Source organism: Perna viridis, chromosome 12 (genome assembly GCF_037379345.1).
Source record: "Perna viridis isolate PV_CMFRI_1.1 ecotype Kerala chromosome 12, ASM3737934v1, whole genome shotgun sequence".
Classification (NCBI taxonomy): domain Eukaryota; kingdom Metazoa; phylum Mollusca; class Bivalvia; order Mytilida; family Mytilidae; genus Perna; species Perna viridis.
Genome location: NC_142456.1, coordinates 15,850,640 through 15,868,126, shown reverse-complemented (window position 1 = coordinate 15,868,126; position 17,487 = coordinate 15,850,640).

Here is a 17,487-nt window from a genome sequence, read left to right as displayed (position 1 = left end):
CAAGATGTTGATTAGCCCTTCCTATAAAAATTTCGTTTATGGATAAACTATTTGTTATAGTCACAAGCTATAGCTTTTGTCTATGAAGTAATCAATTTCAAATATATATGTAAAACGGAGAACTTCTTAAGTAGGTAATGATCACTAACAAATTAAGAATATCACTTGATAGTTATTCAGTGCAAAAATGGTAGAACAGCTTCACCGGAACGAAAGGATTAATATCAATTTTTAACTTTCACCCACCAATTTTTCAGAGAGCTCCGATGCATTACAAATGTAAAGCTATTTTGCTCACGGGTTATGCAGGTTCTACAGTACATGTGTTTCTTTGTAAATATCTGAATCTAAAAAAAAACATTGTGCAAATTAAATGATATGAGAATTCAGTTATTTTTTTATAAACTTGTAAATTATTCCCCACGTGAAAGTATAAAGTGTCCTGACTTTTGTCTCAAAGATCACATTTTGTACTGTAACTGTGACGTCATCAACCATTTTGCTAATTTACTCCTAAAATTTTGATATTAAAATTAAACTCTAAGGAATGATTGATATGTCTTTACGGTCTATTTGAAATACCCTCAATGCCCGAACTTAAGGCGTAGCGGGTTATTTTTAAGTGTGTACCACGTGATTTAGGTTTTTTTTCCTCATTGACCGAAAAAGTATAACAGTCATTCCTTAAATGTGTTCATTAAAGTAGTATTTGAACAACAATTTCGACGGCAAAATGGTAATTTCTTTTACAAGTTTAGGCTTTGAATGTTGGTTTAATAATATTAACAAGATCCATTTGTTACATTATAACGAGGTCAAGATCAATGTGTTTATTCTACAACGTATATATTTGCAATAATGTTGTTTGTGAGTCGCACTCCTCTAGTAAAACAAAAAAAAAGCGCATTCCATGTTTAACATTAACTTTAGACATTCGGTGTTATTTACTAAGATCACATTTTCATATGTAATATAAATGTTGAAGTACACCTGTCCTTGTGTCAAATGATTAAGATTTCATGGCGTTCTTCTTAATTTGATTATGACTTTTGTCATTGAGTGAAGATTGTTAAATGTATCAATTATATGCCCGGTATTGTCATTAAAAAACCACTATATAGTATTCACAACAAATTAAACAAACGAACAAACATTGAATCATAGAAGAAAAACACACATGATACAAATCATGAAAAACACATCCTGCTTTTCAATCAAGGAGAATGTTAAATTACAAATTTAAGCTTTTGTCCGTTATAAAAGAGGCCGTCATTTTGAAATGTACGTGTACGAAGTCATTAACTAAAACATTTTATGATTTTTCAAGACTTTATACTTCTATTCCCCATTCTAAGTCAAAATGCCGACTCAAAAGTATACATCGTTGTAACTCCAAAAAGACGGTGCACCTAGAAATATGGTAGAGATTCCTCATACTTTGTAAAATAATAATTCCAAATCATCATCCAGATTACCGAAGAAGATGTTTTCAAAATGCTGATCTACAACATTGTGTCAACAGTGTGGTGGACGTGTTTTTCAACAAACGGTTGGCATTCCAATGGAAAACAATGTGTTCTTCTACTTGCTGACTTCTTCCTTCACTGTTAAGAGGCTGCCTTTATAGCTGATCTGACCAAATAGAAAAAAGATTGTTTAGCTACATCCTTTAATCTAAGTTTCCGTTACATAGATGTCGTGTTATAGTTAAACAATCCTATTTTCTGGGATTTGATACATCGCATCTACCCCCAAAGGACTCGAGATATATTATATTACAGACACTGTGAAGTCTGTCTCATATCTTGATCTACACTTAGAGATCGATGGTTAAGAAAAACTATTTTTTATTTGGGTTTAACGCCCGAGCAGCAATATTTTAGCTATATTCAGGCGATGAACATAAAATGGATGATAAAATGAATATGAAATGATGATGATAATGAAACGAAAAAAGGGATGGGACACAAGGATAATACGGTCGACAAATGTTGATTGCCTCTAACAAAAGGGAGAGATGGATAGGGTCGGTCGGGCATTTTATCCTCCTGTGGTGGAGTGTAATGGTTCCTACTCTTATCGAGTACCACAGCAGGGTTTTTTTTAACGTATGAGGAACGTGGCATATTTCCCAACACAGTGCATCAATATGGTTTGCAGTCAGGTTTTCCGTATTATAGTCTGACTTCCCAAGCATGTAACACGCCAGGGTAACCTATTCCACCGCCCACACAACCCAGTTGCTCTGTGGGCATTCGCCCGAGCCCCCGCGTAGGGTTCTGAGCACTATTCAGTCGCCTTTTACGACAAGCTTAGCGCTGCTGCGGGCCTATTCGTTAAACACCCGGACCCACACGGGGCCAAAACTGATTTGCTCAACGTGTCCTATTTGTTTTTCTTTTTCGTCTTCCATGTACTTGACTTTTTATGAGCAACTCGGTGGTTTGTTTCTACAAAAGCAGAGGACGATTACCCTACCGGTGCACCTGGTCTATGTTTTTAGTTGAGTCCGAGTTGCCCATTGATTTTGTTACTTTGTATGTATTATTTTAGTTATTTTATATTCTTTGTAGTGTGTGTCTGTTTTCCGTGACTGCTAGAATGTTGGTTCCCTTCATAACTCTTTTATTTACAGTACACCTTTATTTGTAGCACTTTGAAACTAACTTGAAAAGCACTGCAAAAATTACTAAAAATACTGGTTTTTGTACTATACCGTCGAAACATATCATCAAAACTCTTCGAACTCCACATAACGAATTAAGATCTATTCAAGATGCATGACGTTGACATTATTAAACACACAACATATCATCTACATCGACTTACGGTTAAAAGATTAAGAGACCAACCGAATCGTTTCATTTAAAGTCGCGAAATTGCGTAACCATGGAAACTTGGAATTTACTCGAAATTATTGTCAAAAAGTACTGCCGTATGTTTCTGAAAAATATGCAGCTTTTGGTCTTTGTCTACTTATAATTGTTTGCAAGATGTTTAGGGAATTAGATTTTCCGTTACCGGGCAAGGAACTCTTGTTTGACAAATGATCACATCTCACAGGGTGAATTCCTAAATCTTATCTCAGTATTGCAAAAGATGGTCAAAATCTTTTCATGATACGATTTAAGCAGAAACGCGGAAATTGGGCAGTAGAAAAAAAAAGAATAGCAGATAACCAGAAGAAATACAAGAAAAAATGGGAACGACCTTGATAAGCTGCTACGTGACAAATTGATTTTAGTAATATTCAAAGTCTCTCGTTTCCTCATTATTTGCATCATAGCCTAAAATGTATCGTAAGAAATGTCAGTACAGCAGATGTTCTTTGTTATTAATATGAAAAAAAAGACAATGCCTGATTAGAAACTTTTGCAGATAAAACCCCCCAAAAACACAACGTTACAAAAACGACACAATATTTAGATAAATACTGTGTCTGCCATAAATCCCTACATCATTTCTTATTTTGTTATTTTTTTAATAAATAATCAACGCAGGAATATACACCTGTGTCTCTAATATAAACGCTCCACAAAATGATTAATTCATATTTGTCTTCAGAGAAGGATTATTACACTAACCTTGAGATGTTTTGGGTTCCCAATTTAAGCATTTGTTTATCTTTTTTCTTGCATTTGTAAATCGTTTTGCGTACGTGGGTCACACGCACTATTAGAACGTTCGTTAACACGCACGACACGAGCGATAGTTAAAACGCACAATAGATGCGTTCGTTTAAACGCACGATAAAAACTAATAACTAATATATTATATGTACAATGTAGTCAACTAAAAATTCATTGTAGTTGTACGGAATTGCAAGTTTGTGTAATCTGTAGAACGGTTGTTCGCTTTACTATTGTAGATATACACTTCATTGTTAAAAAAAGCAGAAAGTTTATCTACAGTCAAATTAAAATAATATTGCGGTGCTGAATACTCCCACCAGGCTATTATATTCAGATCTTTTCAGATATCAATGCACATTTTTTAGTTTTTGTTTATTTACTCAATGCTATGGATCGAAGAATATAATATGATTTTAGTAAGGATGAGAAATACAATGTACTGATGTATGTTTAAGTATGCATCAATATACAAAATTTAGAAAATTATATTTCCCTTCCATTTAAAAAAAATACATTTATATTTAACAATACTGCTTTTGTAATGTCTACAGCACCAACTGAATCTGTAATTTTATCAGAGGCAGCAGAGAAGAAAAAAGGATGTTCCCTCAGTCATATAAAAGTAATCAAGGGAACCAAGGTTATAGCGGTAATCAAAAGAATGTAATCCAGGGACAAAGATCACACCTGGAAAACAGACATACACAACAAAGAACAAAAGTAACTAAAATCATACATACAAAGTAACAAAAGTAAATGAGCAACTGGGACTCCACTAAAATTTGGGAGCATGGACAAGGTGCACCGGTAGGGTGAGCGTCCTCTGCTTTTCTAGAAACACCCGCCGAGTTGCTCATAAAAAGTTAAGTCCGGGGTAGACAAACGAGGGAAGAAAAACTATGACCCGTTGAATAAATCAGTTTCCATGGTGCAGATGGATACACCATAACGATCCACGAGTGCATGATAACGACCATAAAACTTCTGTAGTGATGACTTCAATCTTATAGCAACATAACCCTGTTCCAGAAGCCTATTTGTTAGAGTTCTAGCGCGATACAAAAAGTCTGCGTAGTTTCGGCAAGCTCTGGCATAACGTATGAGTTGTGATATGAACACTCCATACGCAGGAGCCGAAGGGATGTTGCCACAGATGAACGGAAAGTTGACAATTTTGAATGAAAAGTCATCACATTCGTCGAAAAGTTTGGTCAATAGTTTTCCTTTACCATCGATTTCTAAGTGTAGGTCAAGATATGAGGCTGACTTCACAGTGTCTGTAGTATCCTTTATCTCAAGATCTTTTGGGTAGATGCGATGTATCAAATCCCCGAAATTAGGGTTGTTTAAAGATAATACCTCATCTATATAGCGGAAACTGAGATTGAATGATCTAGCCAAACGATATTCTTTCTTTCTGATCAGATCAGCTATAAAGTCAGCCTCATAAGAGTGAAGGAATAGGTCAGCAAGTAAAGGAGCACAATTTGTTCCCATTGGAATGCCGACCGTGGACAAATATGTTGTCAATTAAAAATTCCAGCGTTTTATAAACATCTTTCTCTGAATATTTGGAAGATGATTTGGAATTATTTCTTACAAAGTATGAGGAATCTCTACCAAGAACTATATATTTGTATCTAGGTGTACTATCCTTTTTGGAAAAACAACGATGTATCATGCTCTGAAAGCTGCATATACTTATGAATATTGTAATTAGTTTTACAATAGAGTAACTAAAATCATACATACAAAGTAACAAAATCAAATGACCAACTCGGACTCCACTAAAATCTGGGAGCATGGACCAGTTGCACTGGTAGGGTAAGCGTACTCTGCTTTTCTAGAAACACCCGCCGAGTTGATAATAAAAAGTCAAGTCCTTGATAGACGAAAGAGGAAAGGAAAACTATGACACGTTGAACAAATCAGTTTTCATGGCGTGGGAGAATACACCTTAACGATCCACGAGTTCAAAGTGACTTTGAATGTAAAACATTTTGCTTACAAAAACAATGTTGCTTTGGGCTTTGTCTGCTGGTACGACAACATATTTGTCATGTATAACAGACAATGTTTTTGTCACATCGGGTCTTCGAAAATTGATATATCATTGGCACTCATTGGCCTACTTAAAACTTTAATTCATTTCAAAATTTCTCCACGACATCCATAAGAATTTTAAAGTTAAAATTTATGGAGCGTAGTTCACATTACTTGGGACTTTATAAAGGATATTACGCAGAGATTCGTTTTCGATGATGGATAAATCTCCCGAATGTCAAAAAGTCTGTGGAAACCAATATCCAAAATGATGGCAACAAGTCTGTATGATGATGAGGTAGGGTCAAAAACAGGAGTGTCAAGATTTGTTAAGGGAGAGTAGTAGAGTAAGAGGTAAGAGGTATAGAATAGAGTTTGGTTCTAATGTGATGAAGTCTGAGAGGTTTTTGTATGAAAGAAAGGAGACCATCTATGGAGACTTCATGTAACTTAGATGACGTATAGTGGCGATGGCCATGACTCCTTTCCTGTTTTGGATTTTTGTCAAATAAATTATTCACATTTATACCATTGTTATATTGCCTTGAAAGGTTTCATATAGTTTTGATGTTGTCATTGCATCCGTAAGATATTACTGTACCTAGTCTGCGTATCCAGTACTCCTCTCTTTCCCTACGATAGTTTTTACTTAGAACGGGACTGTTCGTAGGAAATTAATTTTTTTTTTCTAAAATACGAACTTTCATAGAGAGGATTGAATGATCTTGTGGATTAAAATGTTGATGAACTGTAGGGAATTCTGTGGTATTTATTCCCGAACGATGAACGCACATTGTTTTGCTTAATCGTTCTTGTGTTTTACCGACATATACTAGACCGCATACGTTGTATTTTAATCCATATATTAAGTTTGTTTTTATGCAGTCAGTTTGAGTTTCTTTCATAAGTCAGGCAACCACTTTGAGTTTCTTCCATAAGTCAGGAAACAGCATTCGGAAATTCCCCGACCTCGAGTCGTTCGTAAGTCGTTAATCAGTTTGCAGCATTCAACCTTCAAACGCAATGGTGGGTTTACCTAAGTTTTACAGCGCGCTACACCTCCCTCTTCCAATTCCAGCAGCATAATTTTGTCATAATCGGTAAATCCGTGGTCACATCAACACAAAAAAAATTTACAAAAAAACACTCATTAATATTTATTTTTGAAGAAACTGAATACTTTTTAACCAAGGGCCGATTTGTAAAATCAATTGTAAAATATAAACGCCATATATATATATATATGCAGGAGATGAAGGGATGTTGTTGCACAGTTATGGAAACTTTATGATATTAGAATTAAAGTCGTCTCTTTTATCATAAATCTTGGTGTTGAGATGACCACTATTGTCAAATTCGATATGAAGATCCAAAAAAAGATGTAGAACAAGCTGTTTCTGTAGTCTCCTTTATTTTTAGCTCTGGTTGATATATTGACGGTAACCATTTACCAAAAATGAGATTGATGGACAATACATCAATATAACTTAAGGACAAGTTAAAATATTTAGCATCTTTTAAATTTTTGTTCTTATGAGATTCTGAAGAAATTCAGTCTCATATGAATATAAAAACAAATCAGCTCGGAGAGAAGCACAGTTAGTCCCCATTGGAAAGCCAACTTATGACACATGTGACAAATATATGTCATCAATGAGGAAATCCAGCATATCGCAAACCTACCTTTCTGTGTACCACACTTTGCAAATCTGCGATGTTTTAGAAAAAATATGTGGATTTGTAATCGAGATTAACTTCTTTTTGTTTTGAAACAGCAAAAATTTACGAATAAGTACTTCCAAACGATATTTCAATTTATTTTGTGGTAACGTAGTGTAAAGAATTGAGAAGTCAAAAGTTTGGAGAGAGCGAATTTCAGGATTTTTAATGTAAATATTGAGAATTTTAAAGTATCCACACATGATAAACGCCACTACGAAAGTAGGTGCTATTGCAACAAGCTTGCTGTCCATCCTTCACTGCTGACAATATCTTTGTATAGTAAATCTCCTTCGTGGATCAGGATGAAGATCCTGCTATATACTTTTCTTTGTATGAATTTTTATGAAGTTAGGAAATCCAATACAAGTAAGGTAAGTCCTCATATTTTGTTTCGATGTTGAAAGAAAACAAGTACTTTGTATGAGGTATTACCCCGGATGTCAATATCAATACCCAATATCTTAATAAGGCAATTGAGGTGCTGCGCTTTACTTACAAGTACAATGTTTTTTTGAAGCTTCCTCCGCAGGGACTCTTGTTGACACATTTCTTGAGATTGTCAATACGTTTCCGTACCAACAATCGGACAGTACGTATCCAATTTGACAAGGATTTGATTTCTGGTTCTTTTCTCTATTTATCAATAATCTGACAGCATCCATCATGGTTTTGAAATTAAGTTTTCATTTGGGGAGTTGTGGTTCTCTGAAGTTTGGACCATGAAAAACTACCTTACTTAAGAAATAAATCAAGGAAACTCCATTTTATAATTGACCACAGGCTGATCAAGTATGCCTCATTATTATACCCCTAGCGATAGCGAGGGTACAATATCGGCATAAATGGTAGACCCACCATGTTTAACCATATTTGGTCGTACATTTTACGCTAGCTATGTCAGTTAGTTGTTGAAACTTTGCTTTGTATTTTGATAATGAAGGAAAGGGGGAATTAAGTAAAATGATGTGATGTTAGATATAGCAATAGTCGTTTACATAACGTTTAATATCTATATTAAATATGAATTTGTATGTTACGTGTGTTTGTTTGCATGATTCAGGTAGGCAGTAATTTACACACACACACAAGTCATGCCCAATAAGCCACGTGCTGCTCATATAGCTATCGATAATCGACCACAGTTGTTGTGGTCTCAAAGCCTGTTATGGACGTCATATCAGAATAATATTCAAATTACCAATGATGACATTACATGTACCAAAAGGACTGTAATTAAAAAAAGAAAAAGCAAAGTCACATGTCAGAGGGAACATGGAATATGTATATATATCTTATTGTGAATAGGTTCAGATTAAACAAGTTTAAAATATTTGAATTTTGCAGTGTCAGATATAATGCCGGATAATCTGTATTTTATCCAAAAAAAAAGTCCCCACTTCCTTCCTCGAGTCCGAAATCTCTAAGATCTTTCAAAACGGTGACTGGTACTGAAAAACAACAAATTTATTCTGATTTAATGAACACCTAAATGTTACTGTAAACTAAACAAAACTTATTATATCTGTCTGAAAGTGAATATATGTAATAGAATCGGGTGCATCTTTTTCACCAGGCTTCCGTTGCCTTTAGACGTAGCTACATTTATTTCTGGGATAGGTGTTAAACAACGTCATAATATTGATTTCCCTGATACCCGGTTTCTGGAGCAGTCTGTCATATGAACGTAATCCTGAGACAATGCAGTGTAATGTAGGTAGACAAGGCAGCAGTGCAATCTACATTGTTATATTTTAAACAAACACACAAAATCTTGTTCCCTTTATTTTTAAGTACAACTCAAGGTACGAATCATGCAAAATGTGATTCATGGGTAAAAAGCCTACATATTTTTATTTTTGATATTTTGTTTGAATTCCCACAGTAAACAGAAATTAACATTCAGTTTTTCATATAATCCGTGTTCTTAGGAGAAAAAAATTATATAGAATGCACTGCAGATTTCAAAATTAAGGGAGATAACTCTGTAAATGACACCCAAATACCAATAGATTCCAATAGAATCTATTGGATTTTCAATGTCGATTATCTCCTATGAGCAGGCAAATTTGAATGAATAATTACACATTTCATAGTATAGACCCATAAAACAATTTAATTACAAAAACAAAAATATGTAGCCTTTTTGGGGTGTATCACATTTTTCAGATTTCACAAAGACAGTTACTTAACATATAAAATGAAGATCACATATTCATTATTGAAATTCTAGTTCGCTGTCAGTAGTTTTACTGATGTAATGGAATATTAATGTTCATATGAAGCCTTCTAGAAAAAAATAATTGAATTGAAATTAAGGTGAAATATGTATAATACGAATCCTTATAGTTAAAAGTCACAATGTATTCCAAAGAAATACTTTATTTTTGTTACTTGGAGAAAGGCAGTGTTATATTTTCAAAAAATTTCTGTACATTTTAACATCATATGAAAATTTGAAGTTAAATGGTCTTTTCACTAATGAATCACCACAGCATAATTCTTAAACGGACGTCAACCTAAACACAAATTACTACATGTACACATAAATACTATTCATAGGATGTAGGATCTTAGCACCTCATATACTTTAATAATACGCAATAATAACACTCTAAGATAAATAATACCTTATCACTAAGACAAATATTAGAAATGTTAAACTTTCGACACCGTAAATTTGAAGTCTTGTGTGCGTGAATTTTGGCAAAATTGTCTTTTTTCAATAAGAAGATGATTTTTAATTTTGCAAAAACCTCCATAAATTCAAAAGAAAAACAACCAAGGCAAGCATTACTGGTCAATGTCATGACAATACAACTACAACCAAGTCAATTACAAATGATCAAGTCGGAAAATTCAACTACAACCAGACCATACGAAACTGAACCAAGTCACGGCAAAACAACTTCAACAACAGCTTACGTTATGATCCAAGTTATGACAACACAACTACTACTAATGTATACGAAACTGATCCAAGTTATGACAACACAACTACTACTAAGGTATACGAAACTGATCCAAGTTATGACAACACAACTACTACTAAGGTATACGAAACTGATCCAAGTTATGACAACACAAATACTACTAAGGTATACGAAACTGATCCAAGTTATGACAACACAAATACTACTAAGGTATACGAAACTGATCCAAGTTCTGACAACACAAATACTACTAAGGTATACGAAACTGATCCAAGTTATGACAACACAACTACTACTAAGGTATACGAAACTGATCCAAGTCACGACAATAAAACAATAACGACGGAATACAATCAACTAATTCAAGTTATGACACCACAACAGCACAACTACAATCAAAGCATACACAACTGAAACAAGTCTTAACATCACAGTTACGACCAATACATATCCAACTGATCGAAGTCATGATAATACAACTACAATCACGACTTCCATAACTGACCCAAGTCACGAGGACACATTGATTCGGACCCACCCAGGAATTATTTGCTCGTCAATACCAATCGACGAAACCGTTTGCAGGTTTTAATACAAAAAATTTGTGATTTCTCCTTCAGTTATTGTTATGGTTCATGATTATAAGAAGGGGATGAAGAAATCATCCTCGGTCCGTTTTTTTGTATAAACACCACAATGACAGTGTACGTTCTCTATTTATATCAACATATCGATTGCACATATATTGCTAAATTTTATATCAATTAAAATGCAGTACAAACTAAGCTTTCAGAAGACAAATAACACTGTGTGACAATATTCTAGCTCCGGCAAACATTTCAATTCCAGAAGAAACTTAAACTACGTAAAAAATGGAGCATCACAAAAATGTATGTACTCTCTGTTCAAATAAAATTCCACATATAATGATTGCAAATGTTTGGAATACGCTGGCCATAAATTCATGAAAATCGTTAAAAAAAACGTAAAATTAGCCAAACGATGTGACAATTATTTGTAAAAAGACTAGTACATAACCCCATTTTGTGAAGAAAAATACACCAACATCAATGAAGAATATAAAAACAAACTGAACGAGTTCAGATCATGTGTTTTTTACGATATTTAAAGAGAAAAAATCTGGTCAATCAATCAGTCAAAAATTCTCATAAAAACTAAAAGCTAAATATGTAGCATTCAGAGGAATGTTATGCGCACAAAATGGAATTACAGAACAAGTCCATTAATCAATACAACATTTTCCGAACCCTAAGGTTAATGAACAAAGACACAAAAGCATAGAAAAACATACACACAATTGAAATTAGATAAGACAAACACAGACCGCACAAAACAAGGAACATGTCTTGGACCATCTTTTTTATATATATTTTAAGAAATGTCGTTATTATGTTATTTGAAAATTATGAAATATATTTACCAGTGGTGACATTACCAGAAGGGCTGTAATTAAAAAGAGAAGAAGAAAGTCACATGTCAGAGGGCACTTTATGTATTCCTCAATGTTAAGATTTTGCAATGCATTTTTATACTTGCCAATTTTACAACTTTTTGTATTAGTGTATATGACTTATTCGGCAGAAGAAATATTATAATCTCAAGTTTTCTGGTGAACCAAAAAGGGCATTTTAAGCTGAAATATCTTATTTTAACATGATTTCTATTTTTGTCGTTATTTAAGTAACTGTCCATATAAATTCAGCCACTACCAGTGGTAGAAGTGATTCAAGGTTTGAAAAAACTCAACGGGTAAATCGGTGTTCATATATCTTTTTTTTTTACAAAACTGCAGTCTGTCCTGTATACAAAAATAAATCTGTAATATGAAAAATATACATACATCTATTTCCAACTTTAAACAACAGAATCAAGAACAATACATATTATAAAGATGTAATGTTGTCTATAGCTTATTCTAAATTGAAAAGGAAAGTGATTTTGTGTAAATTTGAAAAGCACGAGTCATGTCTGGTTTTGTTGATAAAGACTTATATCCATATTTTCAAATATTCATTATATGTTTTTTGACAGTCTTTTTTTAATCCATATAAAAATCGGTCATCATGCTCATTTCACTTCACTGTCTGCAGTGCCGTTTGTTGCGAATAGTTTTGAGACCAAAAAGAAAAACATCCTTTGTAGTTCTTTTCTCATAATCTCCATTCGGAAAACAAATACAAGAAGGTCACAAATAGGTTTGATAATAGTGTAAATGTTCAAAACTCTGAGAATACTTATCAAGTGTTGAGTTTTACTTCTGTCAGTAAATTGTAGAATAAGAAGACACACTTCCCTAGGGAAAAATCCTACAATCGTCAGACATATGATAAGGACTAAGGTTTTCGTATTTCTCTTAGAAGCTTCAATCCGTGCCATAAACCTTGACTTTTCAGCACTCGTATTGGTCATTTTTTCCATGAGTGTACAGTGTTGCCTTATTCTAATGACCGTCAACATAAAGCAGACGATAATGGAGAACAATAAGAGCATGCCGGGAACGTCAACAGTGAAATAGTAAATCAGTGAAGTAGAATAGGAATGACCTTCACCTAATGGGAAACTATACTCAATATGCAAATAAATTCGAAAACCTGTCAAGCACTGACAGAAAATAAATGCTATCAGGCATGACTTGTTTGACGTAAGAATATCTAAAACATTTTTCTTGGGTAAACACGTCGCATTGAACAATTCCAGGCAAACAATGAAGGTCTGAATGAAACTGAACAACAAAATACCCCCAACTAGATTACTCAAAACAAGACGTTGATAACTCTGAAGCAAAATATCTTTGGTGAAACTAGAATTCACCAAGCTGTAGATGTAAATGAGCAAAAAGAAGACATCACTGACACTCAGAGATATTACTAGTTTGAAAAATTTTTTTTTCCTTAATTTTTCTGTCTTTAACAAAACCACTAAGGACAATATGTGAGCTATCAGACTAAGGGCACAGCATACTATTCCAACTACAAAATACGGTTTCATGATTACATAAAATGTCATTTAAGCTCTCTTACGCTATACAATTGCAATGTGTGATATTTTAAGCAAACATAGAGATGCAAATGCTAGCTATAATAAAAAAAACAAATATAAGTGGCAGCAAAGAGACATAGACAAATACCAGTTATAAGTTTTAAACACAAAAATATGGGTTTTGATGCGTTCAACAATTCCAAATGAAAGGTTTGAAAAAAAATTTCAAAAACAAAAATTGTTGATGTTTCAAAGAAATATTACTTCCATTAAAGATGTGTTAAACATATAACAATGCAATGCCAAGCTGTTAAAACTTCTTTAAACAAACATATCATGCAAGCTTTGATGTTTTTTTAAATATCCAAATGCAATACATGAGATTTCCAGCAAATACAAAAATATTTATGTTTAAAACAAGTACAAGTATATGCTTTAATATTTGATACAATCATGATGTTTTTAATAAATGAAAATACCAACTAAGATTTGTTAAACATATTAAAAAGGTCTGCTATGAATTTAAACACAAACAAGTACAGGCTTAAATTTGATGTTCAAAACAAATATTTAAATACAGGCTAAAACATTTGTACAGTACAAATGTACCAATAATAATAATAGATGCCAACAAAGCTGTTCCAAACATATAAAGCTTTAAGACAAATACATATCAAGATCCAATGTTTTAATCAAAACCATAACAAACTATTATGTTTTTTTGACTAAATGTTAATGACTGCGGCGATGTTTAAACAAGTACAAGTATAGGTGTAGATATTTTGAATAAATACTTATACAAGCTTTGATAATTACAAATACAAATATAATGCAAAAACAAAATAAAGTGAAGAACAAGCTTATCGTCTTCAAATCATTATTGAAATGAAAACTGCCAAGTATACATGTACTTTATTTTCTTCTTTGTTTAGTAGATATTTCAATAAGTACCACTCTATAAACCTGCTTAAGGATTCTTTGTGTTACCAGAAATTAATATTAATATAATGAATTTTTTTCTCAATATGTCTTTCATTCCCATTTGGAGTCTTTGTGTTATATGTTAAACTTTGTCCTTTTTGGATAATATAATGATCAAACTTTGTCCTTCCTGTATAAATTATCTGCTAGACTCGTGGACTAATTCAACTGATTAACTTTGCTTCTTTCTTGACAAATTAGACTGCTAATTTTGTTCTTTTAAATCAATTAAACTGCTAACCTTGGTTCTCCTTAAACAATGTAACAGATCATTTTTTGTTCTTTCTGATTAATCTATCAACTGTTTCTTTCTACATTGATCTCACTGCAAAACATTCTTCTTGTCGTTTTTTTTTTATTAAAATACTGGTTTGTTGATTCTTTCCATATATTTTAAAAACCAAAATATACTTACTTTTCGATATATGCATATCAATGCCTGAAAAGTTTATTACAAGAAAAATCTGAGTCTTGTCAGTTCTTCCTAGAATACGCCTTATTTCCAGTTCTTTTGTCAGTTCCTCCATGTACACGCCGTACTTCCAGTTGTTTTGTAGATGTCATAGTGTCGTCCATTCCTCCTTGTATTTGCCTTACTTCCGGTTTCTACGTAAAAGATCTGAGTTCCAGACACCTTCCTGACTTGAAATGTCTGACCTTTATACCTTCTGGTCCTGGGCTAACCTTCATCTGTTTAATGCCGAATATAATCTTTCATTTTAAACAAATGACAGAAGTTCAGTCTCTTCTTTATGGGTAAAGATTTTTTTCCAATACTTTGAATTTCAAATTACAAACAAAATGTTTTTTTAATATTCCGCTCCAACCCACAGATGCTGATTACGAATAAAAACTCTTGCAATATTTTCTTAAGCTTTATGTTATCATTTTCGTAAAGAAACCCAAGTTTATTTTCATTCCTTTTTTTTTTATAAAAATCATTTTGAAAAACAATCCTGGAAAATTCCAACTGTTTTCCTTACCAAGGTCTTTGTCTAAATAATGCTAAAATACATCTTATCAAAACTTCTCTCTCAGAAATTATAAGATATCTGGTCAAATGAAAAGGGCAGGCGTTGCAAGTCACTTACTTATCAGATTTGAGACAACCTACCACCAAATAAGGAATTACAGCATGAAATATAAATGAACAATTCCGAAGGAGCAGATCAAGTGGTTTTTAGCGGGGTTGTAAAGAGGTTTCAAAACCATTGGGTTTATATCTGCTCATTTTTCCCATATGTTGATCGAAATTAATAAAAGTTTTCCAACAAAATTAGGGTAGGTGTGCATCACTTTCATTAATCGAGCTTTGCAAGTAACTAAAATGAAATAACTGGTAATATGGTATAACAAAAGCAAAGTTAAATGTTTCACAGTGGAACGCTGTTGAGTTGAGACCATATATAAAGGTGGTTACATGTAACTGAATAAATTTAAAATTTTCCCCTCACCTAATATATCAGAACCATCACAAATATACTGCCATTCGGTATCAATGAGCTCAGATATTGTTTTGGACAAAAATTGTCTCTTCTCTACAAGTGAAATTCGGGCATTTCTCTTCGTTTTCAAACCAATTTACCTTAGATCTAACAGCAATGCCATTGATAATATTGTTCACGCAGTTTTATCTGCTCGTTTCTGTTTTACTCTAATTTAGTCTTAACCTCATCTACTGAATTTGATTTCGAATAATATATTTATCAACACACACGATACTTTGCTTTTCTTGGTTTGACTTTTTATCGATACTATAAGAAATATTAATTCTGCTGAATTTCATTTCCAGGATTTCATTACTTGTCAAATGATATCCAGTTGGTCATTAATTTCATTTGACAATCTGTATTCTTTTGTGGTATTTTGTAGATTGATATGATGTTTTACAAAAGTAACATTATCAATACCATACAATAGCTGTTAATTTCAAATAACCTTTGCTACAATTGGTCAAAGATACAGAGAAACTAAATACAGCTTATTCAGTTAGACTGGTATGATGTTTTACTAAAGTAGCATTATCAATATCATACAATATCTGTTAATTAAATTTCAAATAACCTTTGCCACAATTGGTCATAGATACAGAGAAACTAAATACAGCAAGTTCAGTTCAGTACCCATGCATTGTACCAATTTTCTTGAGTAATGAAAATATATCTTCAAACACTAAAACAACATCTATTCTTCTTTGTTCCAATTGTGACTATTTGCGCCATGTAAATGTTTTACTACCATGGTAACAAATTATCTAAGGGTCTACTAAACTATATGTTTAAAAAAGTTTCTGTATGTATTATGTCTACCATATGATATATTATGTGTATCTTAATTTAAGAAATAAGTACAAAATTCTAATCACCATATTATAATACAGATGATTTTTTATACAAAACAAAATTTTGATAAAGAAAATTGAACAATTCATTGTTATATTATTGTAGCCATATACATGTAGTGAAAAAAAAGAGTAAATCAATGATTTTACTGTGAGGTCCTGTATTACATATCTAACATAAAGACTACATATTTCATTATGTATTGTCATATTAATATCTTTTTTTTAAACATAATACAAAATACAGCAATCTTACTTTCATAATGACTGAAAGTATTTTTTTTATTCTAATTCATCTCCCCATCTTACTTCTTCTCTTTTTTTCTATGCGTCTCTTGAAAGCAAGTCATATCAGTACCAGAAACCCTCAACTTGTCTGGATTAGGGAGGTTATTAATAAGTCCCATATTATGCTGTGTCACATCATCAACAAGCTTCGTTTTACACACTTTCGATTAGCTGGATTTTTTTCGATTGATTCTTGCCTTGACCTCGGAAATGACAAGCTTCACCATTATTGGACGCTTTTGCCCATCTTCCCCTAGACTTTTGTGTATTGTCTGAATTTCAGACTATACCACTGTGACTTTCAATGTTGTTCTTTCAAAAGTTTATTAACAAATATGTCTTTGAGATTTTCATTTTCCCTTTTTGGATAGTGTATTACTTTGACATTAAATTTTCAATTACTTGCAAGATTTTCAATGTTGCTCATTATAGTTAACAAGTTTAAAAGATTGCTTAGAACGTTTTTCATTGTGTTCAATTGACCTTTATTTTTTTTTAAATGCTTTCATTTTTACTGCAGTAGTTTTTTCTTTCTATTTTTCTGTTGTTA